Source organism: Cavia porcellus, unplaced genomic scaffold, assembly GCF_034190915.1.
Source record: "Cavia porcellus strain 051 isolate PalLab524CR breed Dunkin Hartley unplaced genomic scaffold, mCavPor4.1 scaffold_12, whole genome shotgun sequence".
Lineage (NCBI taxonomy): Eukaryota > Metazoa > Chordata > Mammalia > Rodentia > Caviidae > Cavia > Cavia porcellus.
In genome coordinates, this window is record NW_026947495.1 from 73885104 (window position 1) to 73909630 (window position 24527).

At 37.7% G+C, this 24527-nt stretch overlaps 1 protein-coding gene across 16 annotated transcripts in view; it reads left to right on the forward strand.

Moving 5' to 3' along the window:
• The window catches only part of Gulp1 (GULP PTB domain containing engulfment adaptor 1), a 255414-nt gene that overhangs the window by 87864 nt on the left and 143023 nt on the right, over positions 1-24527 (forward strand). Inside the window, exon 1 of one of the 16 annotated variants that reach the window (XM_063259422.1) lies at positions 639-1623. The exons of the other annotated variants lie outside the window; for them this stretch is intronic. The gene's annotated coding sequence lies outside the window, so the exon portion shown is untranslated. Of the gene's footprint in view, positions 1-638; positions 1624-24527 lie in introns of those variants that run through there. 16 annotated transcript variants of the gene reach the window in all.

A 24527-nucleotide genomic window follows, 5' to 3' on the forward strand; every position in this document is an offset into this window, starting at 1 on the left:
AGACAAAGAGAATTTGTGGACTGGTAATGGAAGAAAACTGAAATTTAAGGGTAATTTTAAGACAAAGGTGAATTTAATTTAAATGTGGAAGATAGACGGTCAAGAAAGTGGGCAGAAAGAGAAAGTTGATTTAGAGAACATACATAGCAATTAGATTTGAATATATTTATCATGTGATTTTTTTTGTTGTCTTAAAATGTGTTTTTTTTGTGGACAGTATAAGATACTCGGTAGAAATTCTGAAGCAAATAGTGAGTTGTAACATAAATGGCTGTGGTGGGATATTAAGAAAAAGGGAAAAAGTGATAAAAGTATATAATCTTCTGTCCCCGCTCCTGTAACAGGTAAGACTAGTGACACTTTTGTGTGAAAAGTCTCTAAGGAAATCCTTTGGTGGACAATAAATTTAAATCATATTCAGAAACCATGTTGTGTTTCATCTACATTTAGGTGCAAAAGAACATGACTATTAAGCCATTGAAGAAGTTGAAAGCTGTTTTGCTTTTGCGATGTTTTAAAATTTTCAGTTAGTACATCTGTATGGGTAAAATATACTCTGTTTTAATCGTGGTATTTGAATTAATCTTCACCTCTACCGGGCTAACAGTGGTTTTCACTTAAAATTTTTTTAAAGAAAATATTGAATATTTAGGTATGATGCAATCGTAATGAGTGAATTCTTCATAAATTAGTGAGTATTTCAATGACACAGTTGAATGTGCCAAATAGCTCATACTAATATGTTCATCTCTGTGTTGCAAAGTGGTAATTAGTCAGGCTTAAACTATTTGTGCAGTGATGGTATCATGTAATATATGAAAGCCTTGACTTAGGGATAATGTTCTTTGTAAAATGGTTTAATTTTCTTTCAGAACATGACTTGCATTGAGAAAATTATTTCAGTAAAAACTTTAAAATTTACATGATAATTTCTATATTGACATTCAAAAAGGGCACAATAAATGAGGGTGGAGAGCAGAATTTACATTAGTATGTATAGTAGATGTAGAAATGGAAGCAGTTCTCAGGAAAATGGCAGTCGTATTTTTTAACCTCCATGGTTCATTAGTCATTGGCTGACAGATGTAACCTTTCTGATCAGGTGACCGTCTGGGAACCAACACCTCCATATTTATCAAGCGATCTGTGCTATGTACTGATCAGATCTACATTTGAACAGTGTAATTGCTGTTCTTAGACTGTGAGAAGCAGAAATTAGTTCTGGGTATTTAAACAAGAAAGGCGTTTGGTCAGAAGGATATGGGTTTGCTCAGAGAACTGGAGGGTAATCAGATGAAACAGTTCTCAGAAAAGATAGGAGCCCGACTGTACGAGGCAGCCAGAGGACAGGAAGTGGAGAGGGACAGATTACCCCTGTGGAGGTCAATTTGGATGAACAGTGTGTTTTAGTTCATGAACAATGTGTTCATTTACAAAAGGCAGCCTCAAGTCTGAGTTTCAGTCATTTGTTCTGGCTGTCTGCCCCAAGAGCTTGATTCTCTACCGGACCTTCACAGCTCTGAGATCAGAATGGGGCGTGGAGACGGCACAAGTGAAAACAACAGGTGTTCAGAAGTGACAATCAAAAGCCATCAAGTGATGAAGACAGTAAAATCTCAAATGGTAAACATTTTGCTGGTAAAATGAATGTATAGTTTCAATAACTATGTTACCTGGTTCTCAATATGCATCTACTATCATGAAAAACTCACGTGTTCTTTCCTTCATACATACAGTTATTAATTGTCCACCATATGCTAATCTCTGTACCTGGCAGTGAATGTAAATACAAACAACTAAATTATCTGCTTTGTGTTTCTTACTTTCCAGTGAGACCTGAAAGTTAACCATTAGTATATTGCAAGAAATCTAGGATAGTGGTATGTTTGTTTCAGAGGGCTATAGTTACAAAGAACTTACAAACTCTGTGGCTTAAAACAAAAGAAAAAATAGTTCTGTAACAGTTAAGAAGGTTAACATCTAGCATCAAGGCATCAGGAGGGTCTCTGTCCTTTCAGCATTTGTAAAGAAAGCCGCTTCCTCATTTCTTTAGCTTTTAGTGACTCTTAGTATTTCTTCACCTGAAGTCTCTGGCTGGGTCTTCTTTTCTTCTCTGTGTGTCTCTGTGTATTTTCTTTCACTTACAAGCACAGCAGTGATTGGAATTAGGGACCAGCCTAAAATCAGAGTGGTTTTTATCTCAGCATGTTGGGCTATTTACATTTTTTAAACACTGTTTCCAATGAGATAGTATTTTGAAATTCTGAGTAGGCATCAATTTTGGCCAAGCTACTGAATAGTTTTAGAAGGGTATATATACCTCCTAAGGTTGGTGCTCCTAATGGGGTCTGGATCAGAGCTGGGCATGAGAGATCATAGTGAAGAAGCTAATGATAGATAATAATAAAGCCTTTTAAGGGACCTGACATTACCTTGCACGTAGAGGTAATGCCAATGGTACAATGCCTATGCAGGGAAGTATGTGTGTGTGAATGGCCTGAGCAGATTTGTGGTTTACAAAAATTGCTTTGAGTACAGTGTGGAGAGAAGAAAAAGTAATTCAAGCCATACCAGAGAAATAAAAACTCTCAAGAACATTATGCACAATTCTAAGTTAAAATATTGGACACTTGGAAAAAGAGATGCTGGTGAGGTGAGGAATAATAAATAAAAGTCTGGTGTGTTAAAAAAGTGGAATTGGCATTGTCTAAATCAAAGCGAGAGGATGATAAGGGAGAATCAGTTCATGTCACAACTTTCTATCTTCTGCGTCTATGTGAATGAGAGACTGTAGGCTCTGAGACGGAGGTGTATGTGTGTGTGAGAGAGGGAGAAAGAGTGAGAGAGAGAAGAAAGAGGAGAGAGGCATTATGGAAAAATTAGGGAGGCAGGAGGCAATAGGGAACTAAATAATATAGTTTGGATGTTCTAGTTTTGATTGCTATGGAATCACAAATTCGAGAGATCAAAAGGCAAATGTCTAATTGTCCATATAATATTGGGAAGTTGGTGTAAGGAAACTTAGCACTTAAATGATACGTGAAATTGGAGCCATTTGGAAGATAAAACCTCTATGTTATTGCTCTATCTGGTAATGTAATGTTACTTACAACCAAATAAGGACATTTGGAAATAATTCTCCATAGGCTCTGGTTCCTGGATCCACAAGGATGGGCCTAGAGCCTGAGTCCGTGAGGGAAAGTTGATCTTGAATCTGCAGAAATAGGCCTAAATCGTGAATCCATGGCAACATAGAGCCATAGAAACCCGCCTGCGGCCTAGGCACGTAAAGGCCAGAGTATGGTGTGTGTGTGAAACCCTAAGGGCTAAATCTCTGTGGACTGGCCCAAATCCTGGGTCCATCGGTATGGCCTGGACCCTACTCCATGGCAGTCTAGGGCCTGGATCAGTGAGGACCACTGCAGCTCAGGGATGAGCCAGGATCTTCAATTTGATACAGTAGGCCTGGATCCTACTTCTTTTGGCGTGAGGAAGCCATGAACAATGGGCTGGAGGGTCAGTCTCCAGGGACCAGCCCAGCCCTGAGCAGTTCTATAGCCTGTGTCCTCAGGCACTGAGGCTGGCCCAACCTACAGCTATGTGGGATGATGTGGCTTTCAGATGGTCTAGAAATCAACAGGCTCAGAGATTAAGAGTTTGAGGGCAGCCCTGAAGTCTGGGTATAACGGTACAAGCCCAGTAGTCTAATAAGCCCAAGAGCTTGGAACTGTAGATCTGGCTTGATACCAAGGCAGGCCTGGAAGCTCTGTCTACAGGTACTGTTCTTAGGACTGGTGTCTCAGAGGTCTACCCAGTACTGAGTTTTGGTAGGATTGATCCATGTTGGGAGCAAAGCAAACAAGTACTCACTTTCCTCCTGAGGGGAAAAGGGATCTCTCGGAGTTCTCTGGTCTGGGTTAGAAAAGGGCTGGTGTAATGTAACGCTGCCCTTCCTAACCTAACAAAGGTGTTTTTCTTACTGGATGCTTCACGTAGGAACAGTTATCTCTCACCTGGTTTCCTAAATCTCGTGCAAGTATTTGTGAAAACTTACACATACTGTGAATAGTTATTCAAATTGTTATTTTTTTACAGAAGGATACATGTTGGGAAGTCATATTCTTTCTGATCTCCAGTGTACTTTGTAATTATTAATTGACAGAGGATTACTATACAAAGGAAATACTGATAAAATATGTAAGTCACTTGACTGCTGCTTGACTCTTTTCGTTTAAGCAAAGTCTTTCCCACCCATCTGCGGTTACAAGTTAATTCCACTGTGCTTACTTAATTCTCATTATCTCATTCCAATGTTCTACCTTCAATGAGCACAGGAAATAGCAGAGCGCACTGCAGAAAGAGCAGATTTGGTAGCTGGTCTCCTGGACATGAATACTGTGATTTTTATCACCATTGCTAATCTTCCAAATACTTCACAATTTGTCTTTAATCCAATCTTAAATATTGGCTCTCTGGCTCACAAAAATAAATAGAAATTTTTCTGGTTTAATTACTTGATTGCTTCTCTCCTTAACCGCAAGTAAGCAACCATTTAATTATATCCAGCCTCAGTGTTTTTGCACGAATGTGAATTTCTATGATTCCATTGATATACCCATGATTAATTAACTGTCCTCCATATGGATGTTGAGCAGCGGCCTCCTTATCAAATATAGCCATCTCCTTCCTCAATTTCTCATATATTTTGGTCTACTAAGAGTTTTCTAACTTATTTTCCAGCATTGCTCTGAATTGAGGTATTTATTCATTTTCTGTTATACCTAAGGCTTTGAGATATGAATACAAGATTACTGTGGGACCTTGGCTTATCATAAAGAACAAAAAAATGTATAGCTTTCTTCTCAACAAATAATTTAATATAAAGAATAAGTTATAAAAGGGAGTAAAAATTTCTTTTCATAATTTCAGTATTGTGAAAATTTAACTCATTTTTATTAGTATTAACTTAGGGAATAAAGCAATGTATTTATGCTTTGTTATCTCAGGATTCTGTCTACATACTTTCTAATTAAACAACATGAGGAAACTGCCTTGTATAGACTAGGAAAATGTATATAAGATGGTAAAACTCAGTGTTACGTAGCAGATGAAAGAAGAGCTAAGGAATCTGACATGAATAAAACATGAGAGGGCAGGAGGGAGTAAGTGTGAGAGAAGATGAAATATGTAACATGTCTAGCATAGCGCTGAATGTCAGATCATCTCATGGGAAGGTGACAAGGGAAACTGACTAGGTGTGTGATGTTTTTTGATTAAAATATTTCTTTAAAGTTAATGTAGGCCCTTTGCATGCAGTGACATAAGGAACAGAATAAAGACTGCACCTGAGTTCTAATTCCACCTCTGCCATTTGACCTCAGGCCAATTTATCTCCTTCTGAGCTTTTTCTTCTCTCTCATCACTGTCGTCTTCTTCAGCTCTCTCATGTGGAAACTGAGTTCTGCCTTGGTAACTTTTCTCTCCTTGTTGAGACAAATGACCTGATGCCTTAAATTAGGGAAGGAAAGATTTATTTAGCTTACAGTTATTTGGAGGTTTCAGTACCCACTCAGTGGGCTCTGAGGTATGGAGGTGTGGTTTTAGGGGCAGCCTTTCATAGAGGCCACAAGCAACAAGAGCAAAAAGGGCAAAATGGGGGAAAAGCACGTCTCTTTCCCTCTCTTATATTGTATGCCAGGGGCCCCTGGACCAGTGCAGCACTCACACCATCAATCCAAGCACTAGACAATAAGCCAATCACAAACCCCAGATTCATCTGTCTCCATGACTGCATGAGATGTGGGGGGCCACCTAGACACAAACTGTAACAGTTTCCTATCTCAACATTTCCTAATGAGAATTAAATATGTTAATCTGTGTTTGCAGTTTAGACCAGTAACTAATACGTATTGTATAACCTGGAAGTCTTGGTCATTATTAGTGCTGTTATCTTACAATTGCTAAGGTGTCCACAGAAGATGTTTGAAACTCATTCAGTAGTTTAGAAAAAGGTTAGACATTTAAAAGGACCACAAACTCTAAGCTAATAGGTTAATTTTAGAAAGATCTAGGATTCTTGCCCTAATTAAGTCACAATTTCAAATTGTAAATATTATGGATTAAAAACCAATGGTTAACTTAATGCCAGCTGAATAAGTCAGCATGATGCTGAACATAGATGGTGCAACTGAAGAAAATTGTCAGCATAGAGACATGGAGAAGAAAAGTGAGGCGTTGTGGGTTTCTCTAAGTGTTGCTGTTTGAGCCATTGGTTCCCCTGGAGGAGCTCGTCATGACTAGCTTCCCCAGAGTTCAACCATTGTCATCAGCGTAGCTTGGGACCTTGTTGGTGAGAGTGACTGTGTTTCACTTTGGGGGAGTTCTGGTACTTACATTGGGCATCATTTCCTGGCTCTGGAGGGGAAGATATGTGGTGCTCAATCTCCCAAAGAAACTTATGCTGGCTTTAGGGCATGTACTCGACTGTTATTATCATTGGAGGAGCTCGGGATCTTCGTGTCGCTGAGGATGGCTATAGTACTTTTCAGGGCAGCCCTGGTTCTTATTTTGAGCATGACTTCTTAGCTCCAGTATAAAATCCTCAACCTGCCAGCACAGCTCCTTCACCCTGCTGGCATAGACTTTCTAGCTTCCACTGCTGACCTTTGGGCCTTCCCAGCATAGAGCCATAAAAGAGACTTGTGTGAGTCCTTCTCTTGGGCTCTAGACCTCCAGTTTGACCCGTGGGAGGCACTGTCATGGGCTCTGGGTCTTCATCTGAATTCATGTAGGATAGTACTGTGGGATCCAGGCTCTTGGCTGAACACTCTGGGTCTTTAGTGTTGTGGACAGATTTCCTACACTTTCTTGTGTTAATTCTGAGTGACCATCATAAAATAATATTACAAATTCTGTGTCCTGGTTCTAATTGTTCTCACAACCCCTGACTACAACAGTCAATATTATTGAAATATTCTTGGCGCAGTGTAAGTGATATATGTTATATAAATTGACTTTGAAAAACTCAATGTCCATACTGAAACCTAAGCTTTTGTTTCTTTTCTATTTTAATTATTATTATCTCATTGTCTTATAACATAAATGGCCAAGACATTTATTTCTAGAATACCTATTACTAAAATCCATTTAAAATTATTTTTGAAGAAGAAAAAGGTCTGCTTATTTTACAATCACTAACAAGTAAAATCATACTGGAGTTTCTCATAAAAAATGTTTATACTTTATTCCAGCTCTGATTAGCAGACATTTTATTGATTAATCAAAGCAATGTTTTGTTCTGTTTTTCATTTTTATTGGTACCAGGGATTGAACTCACGACCACCTGTTTGCAAGGCAGGTACTTATGCTGCTGAGCTAAATCCCCAGCCCCAGTCAAAGCAATGTTTAAGCCATTATCAAAAATTAACAAGAAAAAAATCCTCCCACATGTGTCAAAGGGTCTTCCTTCCTTATTTCAGGTAATAGCCAGCATTTGTCTATGTATGAAATCTATTAAAAGGCCTTATCCTGAGATATTTCTTACTGACTCCAAAACAACAGCATAGGATAAAGAAGTTTCAAAGCTTTAACTAACTCATGACACCATGAAGTAAGTACTAAAGCAACTGGCTGCTTAACATTCTGAAACAGGGTTCGGGGGAAATCAGAAGCACACGCAAATGTGCTCTATTCTCAGAGCGCAATCCATGGATTATTAAAGCAGATTTAATATTAAAGCTCTAATTTTCCATTCTGGAAATCTAAATGCCACTTAAGTCCTACAGAAATTAGTAGAATCTGCATAGGAATGTTATGTCTAATCATCTTACGTAAGGCAAGCTTGGTATCACTGATGACAACTTACATGAAATGATCTATTTCTGTGTTTGATTGAATTGCTCGCTTTCAGTGGTATGGTTTTTAAAATCCAGTGAAAAAATTCTCCAATCTAAGTAGATTCTACTTTATGTCCAAAGAAATAGCTCCCACTATTTATCAAACAGCTGCTTATCCTGGGGACATGAAATCTATATTCCCATAAATATTTCAAGGTGTTATATAAATAGCTGGTCTAGAGGGTATAAACCTTTATTCTTCTACAATTCTGTCTTTTATCTAAGTCAAAAATTGCCCAAAGTTTTCAAATTAATTATTTATTAAAAATATACTTCATCATAGATATCTTATTTTAGGTACCCCCTCATGCAATTTTTCTGATTACAAAAGATTATAACACCCTGAACTTTGAAACAACTGAAGAGGAAAAAAAATTTAAAACACCCAGAAATAGTCACCGAGCTATCACAGGCTTTCCTTCCAAGGACTCCAGCATGAGCCCACTGTGTGCCATGTAGACAGCTTCCCCAGAATTTCTGGATGGGCCAACTGGTAGAAGGATTTCCCAGACAAGGGTCAGGATAATCGGGAAGCATGGTAGCCCTAAAGAATCAAAAGAAAGCACTAGTGAAGTAACAGAGTTGTATGAACTGCCTGAAGAGGAATCCAAAGTAGATGTTTGAAAAAACTTGATGATTATCAAGAAAATAAAATTATACAGTTAAGTAAAATAATGGAAACAGTAATTGACTAAAAGGAAATATCCAAAGAGAAATGGAATCTATTTTTAAAAATCAAAAATTCTCAGTTTAGAAAATACAATAAATGAAATAAAAGCTTCAAGAATGCCAATGGCACAATTAATATAACAGAATCAGAGAACTAACACATTATTTGACAGTATATAAAAGAAAAAAAACAAATAGGAATGGGAAAACATTTTGAGACTTATTAGGGAGTATCAAAGGTACATTTTCTAATTATAGAGCTTTAAGAATGAGAAGAAAAGGACAAACGATTAGTAACTCATAAAAATGCTATCCTGGAAAACTTTGCAAAACTAGAAAATGATACAAATATCCATGTAAACAAAGCTCAAACTTCTCCAGTCAAATTGAATCCAAACAAGACTACAGTAAGACAAATTATAATCAAATAGTCAATAATCAAAGTCAAGGAGAAGATATTAGAAGCAAGAGAAAAGTCCTTTTTTATATCCTGTATAAACATTTTTTCAGTAAAGTTAGAGGTAGACTCTTCAGGAGAAATCTTAGAGTCCATGAGCGTGAGATATTACATTCAAGTGCTGAAGAAAACACACCTTGCAAACCAAGAATATTTTACTCTGCAAATCTATCCTTTAGAAATGAGGTAAAAGTAAGGATTTTCCTAGGTAAAAATTGAGAAGGCTCATTATCAATAGACTTATCTTATAAAAGATTTTGAATGGAGTTCTCTCAGCTGTAAAGAACCACAATTAGTACCACCAAAACCTGAAAGCAAAACACTTAGTGCTATAATTAATTATACAAATTAAGAGTACTCTCAGGCTGTGATGTGTTTTTTAAAATCACTTATATCTTTAACGTGAAGATTAAAAGAAAAATATTCACAAAATAATAGCTATTATAGTTTGATAAGGAGCACCCATTTTAAAAAAAATAGACAGTTTGGCATTAAAATCTTAAAATTGTGAGGTGAAGTAAAAGTATGTAGTGTTTGTATATGATTAAAATAAAATTGTTATTAGACTCCAAGACCTTTTTATAACTAGGATATTTTTATAAGCCGCCTGGTAACCATGAAGCAAAAATCTACAGTGGGCCTATATTAAATAAAAAGGGTAAGATATTAAAGCAAATTGATAAAAAATCATCTAATCACAAAGAGTGATAGCAACAGAGAAGAGAACAAAGTCTGTATAAAATGTCCAGAAAACAATAAAATACAATAAGCCCTTATCTGTCGATAATTACTCTGATGAAAATGTACATTATTCTCCTATCAAAAGTCCTAGAGTAGTGGAATGAATAAGAAGAAAAAAATATAGGGATTAACTATATATCAGCTACAAGAGGCTCATTTTTCCTTTAAGGATACCTATATGTTGAAAATAGAAAGATGGGAAGAGGTATTCCATGGAAGGAAATAAAAAACAGAAACAAGAACAAAAAAACAAAGAAAAAAGAAAAAGCAGGAGTAGCAATATTATCAGATAAAGAAGACTGTCTAAAACTGTAAAATGAAGACATTGTTTGTATATATGCACAAACTGTAGAGTGTGTGCAGAAAATATTAAAAGATCTGAAGATAGATACACTACAATGCAATAAAATTGGGTCTCTTCAGCATGTTATTTTCAACATTGGAAATATCAAGCAGAAAGCCTTAAAGGAAATGCAGGATTTTAACTATGCTTAGGCTGGTGGACCAAACAGACATTTATCTAGCAGCAGCAGAATACATGTGTATGTGCAGAATTCTTCCAGAGGGAGTGTATGTTAGGCCATAAAACAAATATTAAGAAATTTAAGAAAACTGAAATTGTGTCAAGTGTCTTCTCTGACCACAGTGCAATAAAATTAGAAATCAATAACAGAAGGAATTTGGGGAAATCCACAACTGTGTGGAAATCAACCAACATATTCCTAAAAAGACACAGGAGAAATTAAAATACAAAAAGTTTTCAAAATTGAGACAAGTGAAAATGGAAATATGATATAGCAAACCTTATAAGCTACAATATTATCATTAGCAATTCTACCAAGGGAGGTTATAGCAAAAAATACATCCATTTTAAGAAAGAAAAAATAGCTACATTTCAAAGAAGTAGAATAAGAACAAACCAAGACCAAAGTGAGAAGAAAGAAAATAATAAAAATCAAAGTAGCAATAAATGAAATAAAAGCTAGAAATAAGAAAAAACAGATCATCAAAACTGATTTGGTTTTTTGAGGAGATAAAATCAAATAAATCTTTAGCTAGGTTAAATAATAGTGTAGACTCAAAATCAGAAATGGAAAAGGACCCATTAAAACTGAAGCTATAGAAATACAGACTATTATAGGAGACTGTTAAGAACAAATAAATATATGTGAGTGAATACAGTAGCCCAGAAGGAATGAACAAATTCTTGGATAATACAGTCTCCTAAGATGAGATCACAAGAAGTAGGAAACATGAATAGAACAGTAATGAATAAGGAAATAGAATCATTAGCAAAATCTCCCATGGAAAATAAAGACCAGGACATGATGGCTTTATTTCTAAATTGTCCTAAACGTTTAAAGAAGACCTAATTTAAACATTTAAAGAAGACTAATCCTTCTCCAACTCTTCCAAAAAGGAAACTTTCAAAGTTGTCTTACAAGGTCAGAGTTGCCAGGTAACAAAACTGCAAAGAAAATCCCTGTCCGCCATCACTGATGAAAAGATGCAGAAGTCCTCAACAGCAGGTTTGGTATCCCTGTGTTTCACTGACAAGGCTTCCTGTGCCAAAAGGCTCTTCATCGCTTCATTTCTTCTTCAGTCATATCCATCCTTTCCCCTTTCTTCACACTTCATCCTTCATGTTCTCTTTTCCTAGGTGGCATGTACTCAAATCTTTCCACACTATGTTCTGTCTCCCTAGTGTATTTCTTTTCTTAGTTATTTCAATTTGCAGCTTAAACATTAATTCCTCAGGAATGTTCCTCTTAAATTTTTATGCTCTCTAAGATACTCATGTGTTCCTACTGTACTTTTTAGGTCGTGCTAAAACATTGGTTCCTATTATATGTGCCATTATTTCTCTACCTGTATTTGTCTGTCCTGAATGTACAGAAGCAGCACTGAGGCACAGATAATTCATAGTTCAGTTTATATTCTCAATTAGTATTAAGTACAGAGTTGTGTGATATATTTGGAACTAATTTTAACGTTTTTTGAGAGACAGCAAAGTTTGTCAATTACGTTGTTTTCAGATTTTCAAATTGTCTAATATTATCCCTAAATAAAAATATATATATATGATGTTTAAAAGCTATATCTTCATTTATGTGCTAGTTATGGCATTAAATATTAAAATAGCTATTTTGTGGACAAGTGATATTCTACGAGTTCTTGTGTTTGTTAAAAGATGTTTCTGTTTCAGTTTCCTTGTTAAAATGTAATGTATTTATGTTTAATTAAAGTGGTTAGTTGATTTTTATAACCTTCCACTCATGATTAGCTTTGCTATGTTGCTTTGGTCCATTGGAAATTCTGCCATAGTAATTTATAAAATGCTACACCAATACTTTTAAAATTGAAGTAGCGACTGCAGCTGTGTAGCTATTTTGACAAATCATTGTCATAACAGTACAAATCTAGCCAGTAGAGCTTATTCAGAATTGCATCCAGTATAATTTATACTGGGATGAGCCCAAGTTGAATCCTTTTTATAGCTCAATTTAACAAAATTACGCAAAGGATTCGAAAGGTAAGGTGCACCGTCACAGAGAAAGAAAGCTGACTCAAAAGAAAGCTGACACAAGAGAAATTTGTCAAAAGATGACAATTCCTCTGAGAACACAACACTTAATCATGAGAAGGTGTTTTTATAATAGATCAGGGCCTTATAGTTATCTTTTATTCTAAAAAATTTCTGACAGTTGATTTCAATTTCTGTGTTAATGAATCTATGTAAATTTTCAAATCATGCAATGACAGAAATATTTTTCAAAACCTCCAAGTAATTTAGAGTAATTTATAATGTTTCAAGTAGAATTAATTTGCATGGCTCTTTTATAACAAGTATGAAATAGACTAACAAAGTGACTAGGTGTTATCTGAGAGTCTCTTTCAATTCCTTTGTATGCTAGCTCTAGCTTTTTGGGACCATGACTTATTAAGGGTAAATACGTTGCTATATGGGTAAGTCTTCATATGTTAGAATACACTCTTTAAAGACAATTCAAAATAGTGTTTTAAAAGTATACACAGAGGTCACTGGTTTTATTCTACAGCCTAGATTTAGTTTACAAAAATCAAACTTCCTAACTGTGGATTAATGTGATATTTTTCTTTATACAGTTTTTGGAGATTGATTACTTTAGGGAATAAATGTGAAGAAAATTGTGCATTACCCAGATAGGAAAAAAGAACGTATTTTGGCTTTTTTTTTTTTTTTTTTTTTTAAAGCAGACAGCTACTAAAGTTTCTGTTTCTCAGGGCTATGTAGAGTGATCTATAATGAAATCTATTTTATCTAAGTGATAAAACAACTCTCTCTGAGAAGATCACAGGGCCATATATGTCTGTGAAATGTGGCTCAGGATGCTCCAAAGTTTAATAGTCATTCCTGGGGGATGGTTTGTAAAAGTTACATGATAATTTGGAGAATGTGACATTTATTCTACTGCCCTACCAAATTTGAAAGACAAATAAATTTGGGGGGAAAGTTGTTATATGCCCATATCTGTGTCATTGTAGAGCAAGTTAGTAAAAAAAGGTGTTTGGAGTTGGAGAGACGGGGTAGAGGAGAACCTGCAGCATGTCCTCGTAAAGGAAAGGATGGCTGCACAGAAGTGAATTACAGTCATACCCGGTGCCAGCTTTCCCGTGGACAAGTTCATCTTTCTCTCTCCAGGGCTACAAAACAAGATTGCTAAGGCCTGAAAGGCCATATCCTTTGAGTCCTGAGTGTTGCAGTCAGAATATTATTTCAAAATACCTCAGGTCACATGGACGGAGCCCAGCCATCCCCAGTCAGAAATCATTTGCAAAGTGAAAAGCTTTTACCATCATGTCCCAGCGCTCTGTGGAAAATGCCTACAGAACCCTTTGGATGCCAATTTTTGCTCCCTTTGAGATGAATAAAAGAATTTCTAACCAATGAAAAAAGAAGAAATGATATTGTCTAGAAAAAAGTGAGGAGTATATTTTTAAGTTTACCTTTTTAGCAAATTTTATTTCTACGTATTTGTTTTCACAGTAAGGTATAATTCTTTGCATGGAATCTGTGACTCTGTCCCCCTCTCCACCTCTGCCTCTCTCGCTCTTCTTTCACATTCTTTTCTTCTGTTTTTCCTCTGGTGAGGGCAGTGTAGCTCTTTCTGGGGGATGGAAATGTTCTACAGTTACATCAGGGTGATGACTACACAACTTTGTAAGTATTTGAAAACAGTTGAAATTGTGTTTTATGTTAGTGAAATCTCTAGTATATGAATTGTGGATCAAATAAGTAGTTTTTTGAAAGCTGAAATCCCAAGCAAAGGCCCATTAAGGTGACAGGAGTAAATAAAGTCCAAGACAACAGCCCATCTTGTCTCTGATTATGAGAAACCACGAGGCTGGACTCAGTTCAGGGTTCAGTTTATATGCCTTTTCAATTCTTCCCGATTTTGTGCTGTTAGTCTTGTGGTCACAGTGGACTGACCGTCAGAAGCTTGGTTTCAGTCACAGCTGTAATTTATCTGATTCAATTTGCGAGCTTGGTGTCCTGCGTCCTGGGAAAAGAGGCTGATTTTTTCAGAGACACGATTTGCCCTTTATAAAAATAAGCCACAGGTAGTGGGGACTGGTGGTCCATTGAAAGGTGAATGAAAAGCACACAAAGCATTTATTGCATTTAATCAGACATAGGTAAGCATACTGGGAAACCTTTTTTTTCCCCCAAGTCTAGTAGGATTTATCCATTCTGAAGTAAATGCTGTACCACAGAGTTGAGGTCTTGAAAAACGATTGTGTTTTCTGCTTTTGAAAAAGTTTTAGGTACCTGGAAAATACTGCATCAGGAAATCTTCCAAAATACTTCAAACTGTATTCGTGAAACTGCGGCGGGGGGACTTCATGCACTGAAAATGTGTACAGTAGTTTAGAAATACAAAGTGGTTTTGTTTCTGTGGTGCTCTCTGCACCGTGTCAGTTTGTTGCTTTTGTGGTCTCATGTCACTTGTGATGGAGGAAATTCCTTTCCCAGGGTCTCTCTGAGGACATGAGGAGGCTGCTTTTTAGCTGATGGCAAATCTGGAGAATGCTAGAAGCCTGTGAAGCATGGCCCATTGGGTAATAAAGAGGTGTTTTGTTTCAGGCTCGCGCAGCCTGCCCCTCTTTGCTTGCTAACCCCGAGTTTGCTGCTCACTTCCTGTGTCACAAGTTTGCTACACACGCAGTGTCTTTCACATAGCTCAAGCGAGCTATGTCAGTGGGAAGAAAGATTCATTTGACATTTTTCATTTTGTTACTATACTTTATTTAGATTAGTTAAAAGCACCAAAAACAATCGCTATCAAGTATCTAGCAAACTGGTTCTTACTCAATTTTGCTAGCATTTTAGAAATTTCATTTCATTCAGAAACACTATTCTCTTCCAAGATAAATGTATCTAATCTCAATGGAAATCTGGCTTAATGGAATTTTCACTACATGGAAGCAATTATTTTAAATGCGAATTCAAAGACTTTATTGAATATTTAGCGTTACTTCCTCACGGATGTGGAGTAGATTTGTTGGTTTAGTTGTATTTTAAAATTTAAATTTAGGGCTAGAAGTTTTATTTAGTAATAAAACACAGTTTTTAAAAAGAGCTTTCATAAAGAAATATATTGTTTCAGTGGAGGGCAGTTTACTAAAATATTTATAGTGTTTATCTCTGGTTGATTATGGTTTAAGTTTTTGAATCTGTGTTTTCTTCTGTGCTCCACATATTCCTTAGATCCATACATTACAATATGTATTATTATAATCAGGCTTCAGTGAGACTTTTTGCCTGTTAGCTTTCATTATTTGTATGTATTGGTAGTACCTAATATTTCCATCCCTGGTGTGCATATGCATAACACCCTTAGCTCCTTTTTTGTCCCCTTTCCCTTGTCTCCTGCCTCTTCTCCCTCCATCTCTCTTTTTTTTTAAACCGAGGATCGAACCCACAACCTGGTGCTTACCAGGCAGGCGCTTATGCCGCTGAGCTAAATCCCCAACCTCTGATCCATCTCTTGATACTCATCCCATTTGAGAAAGATCTGTCCCTTGCTTCCTGTTTATTTTGCTATTAATAATTTGCAATTCTTATATAAGAGAGGTCATGTGATATTTACACTTGTTTGTCGATTCATTTCAATTATCATTATGATCTCAAGGTGATCTAGTTTCCTACAAATGACTTAAGTTTATCATTCTTTATGGCAGAAGAGTGCTCCATAGTAGGCCAATACCACATTTTCTTTATGCATTCATCTGTTGATAGACAAACAGGCTGCTTCCAAGATTCAGCTATAATGAATTGTGCTGCTGTAAAATGGGTATGCATGTATCACCATAATGTGATATCTGCATGTATCACTGCAATACGATTTACCACTACAATATGATGTCTTTCCTTTGAGAAGATACCTAGAATGGTCATTATCAAGAAATCAAATAAAAACAAATACCAATGAGGCTGTGGGGAAAAAGGAACCATGTTAACTACTACAACCATAGTGGAAATCAGTATGGAGAGTTCTCAAAAAATTGAAACTAGAAATTCTATTTGATTCAACTGTGTCTGTTAACTCCCCATCCCCTAAGCCCTTGACTGCTTTAGATACTTTACTTAACTGGAATCAAGCAGTGTTTGTCTTTCTTGGTGGACTTATTTCACTTAGCAAAATACCCTCAAGATTCATTATCACATGTTTCAGAATTTCCTTCTATTTTTATACACTATATTGCATTTTCCTTATCCATTCACCTGGGAGATGGACCTTTTAGTTCCATTTCCATGGCAGTTGTGAAATGTGCTATCACAGTTACAGCAATGCCAGTATCTTTTCAGGTTCCTAACTTCACTTATTTTGGAAAGGAAGAACAGTACTCCATGGAGTGGAGGATGTAAGTTTGCTGGGTGATATCCCACTTTTACTTTTAGTATTTTGAGGAATCGTCATGCTGTTTTGCATGAAATGGCTGCAACATTTTGCATTCTCCCAACAGTGTGCAAGGATTCATTTCTCCGAATCCAGGACCACAATTGTTTATTTTTGTCTTTTTTGATAATGTGCACCCTAACAGGTAGGAGTGGTATCTCCCTGTACTTTTCATTTACATTGTTCTGGTGATTAGTGACACCTTTCATGTACCTTTTGTCCATTTGTATTTCTTCCTTGAAAAAGGTCTAGTAGAGTCATTTTTAATTATATTTTATTTATTTTGCTTTGCTCCTACTTGCTATCTAATTAGAGGAGTTATTTTACATTTTGGAGATTTCTTATCAGATGTGTGGTTGGAAATATTTTTATCTTTTCCATAGATTGTTTTTTCTCCCAGTGTGAATTGATTCCTGTATCAGTCAGTGCTTCCTACAGAAATAGATTTAATGCAAGATGTACATAGATAAGACTTTCTAAGATAGACTTACAGTGACCATCTGCAGTCTCATTTGTGGAAGAGTGCAAAAGGGGTCTGTGTGCTGGAGCTCCAGGGGAGTCAACTGAAGGCCTGGAGCTCACTGCAGTGTCCTATCAGGGCATCAGAGGTTCTGTGATAGAGGACGAAGGGTCGATGTTGGAAGCCGGAGATGATGTCCAAGGTGAGGTAAAGACTGTAGCTTCTCCAAAGAAACAGAAGCAGCCTTCCTCCTTCCTTTCCCTTTTGTTCCACGTAGGCAACACTCCTATTGGTTGGCACCAATCCCAGGGTGGGTCTTCTCTTTTTAGAAAATCTCTTCTGTCCCACCCAGAACTATGCTGGTCCAGTTTAGCTGGGCATTTCTCACTCAGATTGACACAGTTAACTGTCACAATTTCCCTTCAGGCAGAAGCTCTTCAGTCTGATGTCATCCCAGTTTTCACTTTTGTTGTGGTTTCTGATGCTTTTGCTGTCTTACCCGTGGAATCATTGCAAAGACTAATAGTATGAAGCTTTTCTATTAGGTTTTCCTTGTCATTTTATAATATTGCATCCTACATTTAAGTCTAATTTGTTTTGTTTGATAATGTACAATAATGGTTTATTTTATTTTATTTTATTTTTTAATGTGCCTGTGGGTTTTCTCAGCAGCATTTGTAGAGAGACTTTCCCTTTCTCCTTTTTTTTCCTAGCACCCTTGTTTGAGATCTGCTGCCTCTGTATGTATGGAATTATCTCTGGATTTTTTTTTTTTTATTGTTATTTGTCTTCGTTCATAGGCCTGTCTTTATGCCAGTATCCTTTTTTAGTAACTTTGAGTTTTTATAATACAATTTGATATGAGGAATATGATACATTCAGTTTTGTTCTTTTTCTTAAGATTATTTTGGTCATTTGGGGTATTTCACAATTCTACGTCAATTTAATTTTTTTTTTCTAATTCTGCAAAAAGTATACTTGTGGTTTTAATGTGAATTTCATTGAATCTAAAGATGGCTTTGGATGGTATTGATCCTCGAAAACAGGATCTTTTGACCCAGAATCAATAAAGACAAGGCTGAATGAAATACTGGAAACTCACACATTTCTCCCTAAGCAAAGATTCACTGGGGACAGAGAGCCACTTCAAATGGATTGGGGATTTGGCTGAAGGAAGTCAGCAGTCAACTGAGAGAGTGCTCACACTGCTGCTTGATAAACAAAGAGAGCAGCAGGGTTTTATTAATTTGCTAGGTTGATCTAAAGGCCAGTGATCTCCACTGGCCAGCGGCATGCTTCCAAAGCGCACTTCCTGTGACAGACTGACCTCAGCGGGTGGTCAAAGGCAACATGACTTTCATAGGGGACGCTGGATTTTTATGTATCTCATGTTGTCATCTTGTTATGCTAATTGCTGATTAATTGATCTAGGAATTACGTCTTTTCAAATTTAATAAATTTGGGTACACTGAGTAGTTAATTCCTAAGAACAAATTCAGTTGTTTGGGAATCTTTTTGTTTATGTATGTATGTGTATATAACCGTATACACACCACACATGCAGAGTGTATTTGTGTGTGTGTGTGTGTGTGTGTGTGTTTGTGTGTGTATAAACTACCTAAGTGTTATGACTTCTCAATCCTCCTATGTACTGATATAACCCTAGTCAATTTGAAATTTATTTTTTGGCCAGCATGAAATTCAACAACAAAATTGAAACTGTTTACTTTAAATGATGAAACTCTGATACGGTATATTCCTTTGAACTATGAACACACCTATTTTAAATAAATAAAAATCTTCAACATTTAGTTAACAATTCTAATGAAATGACCTTAACCAGTGTTCAACTTTAAGTTGGAATTTTGACTTTAAAAATCCTATGCACATATTATAAAGACATTTGCTCAACTATTACTAAGTAACTTTCATTCCCCTGAACTGTTTCTCAGCACACAGGTTAGATGGTAAGATTATCTTTGCTCTTTGTGGCCAGGCTCGCATGCCCAGGAGGTCCTCTGTGTCTGTGCTGCTAGGGTCACCTTCCCTGGGTTGCTTGGCTTCTCTGCTCTTTCATGGTCCAGACCTGTAGATTCCTCAGCATCTCTCTGATCTCCATTCTGGAAAGTGTTGCTAGGAGATGAGTTTTCCCCTAATCTCTGCCACTGTACAATCTGCTTTTCAAAACCCAAATAAGGATAGCTTCTTTACCGTGCATGTTTACAGCTCCTTCAGTTCTCCTTGGTAGGGTGAATGGCAAGTCAGGTTTTACCAGTTGAAGGTAAATTATGCAAAAAGTCTGTGTTAGGTAAATAATTGCAACCTACTCTTCTATAGAATGACACTCCAAATAATCCAGTGAAGTGTTATGATTGCAGTCATCCTGCTTTAGTGATGATATAATCTCTTTCTTTTGAAAAAGCAACAACAATGGATGTTGGAGAAAGAATATATTACTACTATGTGCTACTAATGAAAAATTAAATTCCAGGCAATATGCAATTTCCCTTAAATCAGAGGTTAGTATAGTTTAGTACAGGATAGAGATTAGTATAAGATAATTAGAATATATCTTTTCTGTGTCCAAAGTACTATTTTTTTCTGCTACACCATGCTGATTCATTATTTTAATATTATTATTATATGTGCTTCTTTCATTATTTTTAAATAGAACATTTTCTTAGGTGGTTATGATCAATTATGTTTTAAGTGTTCTGTATCATCTTATTGATAGAATTGTGGGGGTGGTGGCTGAAAAGATAAGAAGTATGAAATATAAATGATGGCATCTCCCCCCGGGGTCGGTGATCTCTCCGTGGAACACGTGGAGTGGAGGCATACATGTAACTTAGGTTGGGTGTGGTGCCTGAGGGGCATTAGGGATGCACAGGTATCTCATTGGTATTCATTTCACGCCAGAGCAAATTCCTAGGGGTGGGGAAGACAGAGCTCCTTGGTTCAGCCTGAGGTTTTACCGGCTACAATGTCCTGTCTGGGCCAAAACTCTTTCATATCCTGTCTTATGATTATTATTATTAGGAAAGGGGGCAGAGATTTCTTTTTTTACTGCTTCCTACTGGAAGGGGGCGCTGTACTGGGGACTAGGAGGGTCGACACGATGATGGTTGATGTCCATGTAGAAGCTGGTGCCAGGTGTTTTAGCCAGGACAACTTTACTGTTGAATGCACGTATGTTAGACTGGAAAAAAAAAAGAGACAAGATGTTATGAGGAAGCATGGTACTGTTATATTTAAGGACCCAGGTGAGGTAGAAGGAAAGGTGCTTTTGATTTAGATACGTCATTTTATCAGGACCATGTTGAGGTATACTCATTGCCACAGTAAGGTAAAATTCTGAAAAATAAATGTGGGGTTAGGAGGAGTGAAGTTATGAGAGGTGATTACTCCCCCATTTGAAAGGGTAAAAGTTAAGAGGGTAAGGCTTGTCTCTGATATGCATGATGTGGGAGTCTTTAGCAAGTACTGTTGAGAGTCCTGCTGTAAAAAAGGATAAGAAATTAGAAACCAAATTGGATAACAAAACATGACAGCCTGAGAGTCGTGGCTGTGAGGCCTTGGTAAGGCAGAGATGAGTATGCAAAAGGATGGTTAAGATCTAGGGCTGGAAGGGCACCACTTAGCCTGAGTGATGTGAAACCAGGATGGCAGTCTAGCATCTTTGATCACTGTTGAGGTTGCCAAGAATATCAGGTGTGGGTCGCTGTAACCTGGTTGTAGTCCTTGGAATGATTTACTGTAACAGAACTTTAGCAAGTATATCAGCAGTCTCCCTGGTTGTGTGAAAGGATTTTATGTATCCTGAAAAAGTATAAACAAAATGAGAAGACAAAATTTATTTGTCAGTCTTGACCAGGGTTGTCTGAGAAATTGGTGAATAAAAAAGGAAGGGGGTGGTCTAGCAATAATAGGTGTAAGCTGTTGAGGCCTCAGTGTCTGGATCAGTCTGTATAAACACAAGGGAATAAAAATCATTTTAAGATTTAGGACTGTAGAGTGAGTGGTGGAGGCAAGATTTGGCACCACTGGGTGGATTGGGAAGAAGCAGTCTGGAACCTGTACAAAATAGGCCCTGTTTGTAAATGGCATAGGTTGACCCTCAATATCCCCTTATAGAGATTGAAGACTTACTATAGCAGCCTGAAAACTCAGGAAGAACTCTGTACATATGGCCTCTATGTCCGCAAATATAGAGAATGTCTTACCTGAGACTTTTAGTGGGACTTGAACTCCGAGACGGACACCTTAAAGGGGGCTGTTGTTGGCCCTGAGCCCCATCAGTCTTCAGCAAGTTTAAGCAGATCTGTCGGCGATCAGTCTGGCAGTGTTGGCATTTTCCTGTGAAGGCTAGATGTTAGGATGGCTTACCCACTCTCTGGTGGCTAGGACAGTCCAGTAGCCCGGGGGTAAGGTCCCAAAGGAACACCAGGATGGGACATTCTCTTGCCCAATGTCTTCTGCTGCATTTGAGGCATGATCCATGTGAGGGGGGGGGCAGGCAGCTCCACCTTGTGTCAGTTTAACTGTCTCAGAACTCCAAGTGTCACAAGTGTTATATCTGTTGTTGAAAGTGTGAAAAGCCATATTAAGAAGGTTTCTGTGGAGTTTGAAGGTCAAGTTTTGCCTTTTTGTTTAGGATTTGGACTACAGTAGAAGGTATCTGTAGAATTAACTACATATGCAGGAGTCAAATATAATCAACAGGGCATTTATGACTTTAGTAATGGCTTCTCATAAGGAGGACAAGGTCCAGAGAATTTTAGGAACTGACATGTCATTTATGTCATATATAAGTATCTCTTTATGTTGTTAAAATGTCTAATGCCCTCTGATTTTTGGAGGATGGCCTGTTTAATTAATTTTTTCCTTTTTATTTAGGAGAGAAATCAGCTACGGTGTTATTTAATATCAGTTGAATATAGTTAATTATGGCTCGGTGGAAGGCTGAGCCAGGGCAGGCAGACAGGCTGGGAAAGGTTTAAGTTGGCTTCTGTCGCAGTGTTGGTTTTGTTGTTTTGCATGTGTCATATAACTCTTGTTTTGGAAAAGAGCTAGTGGTTCCCAGCCAAAGGAATTTATAATTATTTCTTAATTTTAGTTGTTAAACAGAAGATTAGTAACAGTACAGTATAATATAGGCAGTGAGCTTAATATCAAGCATGAAATGGCTTTTTTGACATTTGAATGCCGAAGAAATTTGTGAAACATCTCTAAGCGTATCAGCGATAATGAATTGTCTGCTGTGCCTGTCTCTGTGCTGGCAGACAGAGCTGCACTTGAGCTTGGGGGCAGGGACTGGTCTGGACCTGGCAGAGCATGCCCAGCTTGCGGGCGGTGCATGCAGACTGAAGGTGGAGTGTGCACCAGGATGCAGTGTGTGGGGCAGGGCTGGAACTGCCCCAGAAACGCACACAGGGCGGGGGGGCGATGGCAGCAGGTGTGGCGCATGGGGAGGGGGGCAGAACTGGGACGTGGCTGGGACCCTGCACACCAGGACCCTGCACGGAGTTGGGGCACCATGTGAAGCTGGGACTGCTCACGGGGCATGGGGAGTAGGGCACGGCGTTAGAGCCGGACCCCATGCTGGAGCGCAGCATGAGAGTTGAGACACCACGCGGAGTTGGGGCACAGCGTGAAAGCTTAAAGCAGCCCACACTATCTCTCAACACTGTTTGGGTGCACCTCCCCCATCTTGGCAGGGAATGGGTCGGTGTGCATGGCGGGGGGGACGGGAAGCAGTGAGGAAACAAAGGGGATGCTGGCGGGAAAGGGCACACATTCTCAAAACAAAAGCTTAAAGATAGAAGATACCAATGCATACTAAAGAGTCCGTAGCATCTTCCTCTTTTTTTTTTTTTTTTTTGATACCAGGGTTTGAACTCCTGACCTCATGCCTCATAAATGCCACATTTAAGCGCTTACACTGCTGAGCTAAATCACGGGCCTAGTATCTTCCTCTTTTACGAAAGTCTAGCCTGGTGGTGAACCTGTGGCATGGTACCACAGCAGGCATGTGGAACGCTCTCTGTAGTGACATCATGAGGTGTTCGAGGTGTTTTGTATTTTTCTTTCCCTAAATAAAATCTCAGTATTTAGGTTTAATTGGCAGTAAACAAGTGAGTTTGTGGTTGTAGTGTGGGTATTTGGTCTCTAAATGGTTTGCCATTCCTGGTCTAGGCCCTGAGTCTCACTGTTTTTTGGGGGATTTCCTTGCTCCTGACTCAGAGGTCTGTTCCTCTCTCATCCAAAAAGTGTGTTCACACCTGCATCACAACAACTGTGCACTTTATTATCTGTTTTTGTGTACCAATGCTTTTCAAAGTAGGACCCACAAATTCCTATTAGGAATTCAAAGGGAAAAAGCATAGTTTCTATTAAAATTTAGTATTTGTACCTCCTACATTTGACTTATATTTTAGGCATATTTCACAATGAAATCAGTCTTGTTAAGGTGTTAGTAATAAGTACATATAATATTAAGTATAATATGTATGTAAAATTAACTTGTCTACAGTGAGATACATGTCCACGTATTTTCACACAGAGCTTTCATGAAGGAGACATCTGGACTCTTTAAGAGGGGTCTCTGGGTCGATCTGTGTATCTTTAGTACTTGGTACACCGGCAAAAACCAAAATTTTACCACACAGAAGTAAACCAACGTGTCTTGTTACTTAGCTGCATCACCACGTTACCCTTGCTGACTTTGGCTTTTTTCATTGGCTTTCTATCAGCTATGCTAGGATAACTTTGATACTACATCCTTGCTCTTGTAGGTGAAAACTATCAAATTAGTTTTCACATGACTTATTAATAACTGATAACCAATAGGATAAATTATATGCAAAATTGCTAAGAAAGTATCCCTGAACTGTGTAGATCTACGTGACCCCTATGCTTTCCAAGTGATATTTTGTTCCCAGCATTGCACAGTATTAGGAGCTAAGTTCATTGATTCCATTTTGTGAATGCTCTAGAGGAGACTATAGAATCTGTACAGTCTAACTGACAGCTGTGCATACCATCAAAGTTAGGGATTGTTGTACGTTGGAATTATTTATTCTGTTTAGAGATGCAAATATGTCTGTCTTTCTTCTGTGGCTTTGACTTCAATATTTGCTTGGCAGTCATAATGCCATGTACTTGGGAATTTTTAATTAAGTCTTCAAGCCAAGCTTTATCAGTTCTGAGAACAAAGAAAGGTCACCTTCTGGTATGTTACACCTCATAAGAGAAAAGCAGGTGTTGATTGCCCACCTGTGGGTGAAACTGAATATGCAAGTCACTAGTTAAACACAAAAACTTTATGGTTGTCAAGAGGTGCTTTGTTACTTCATTTCTCCCCC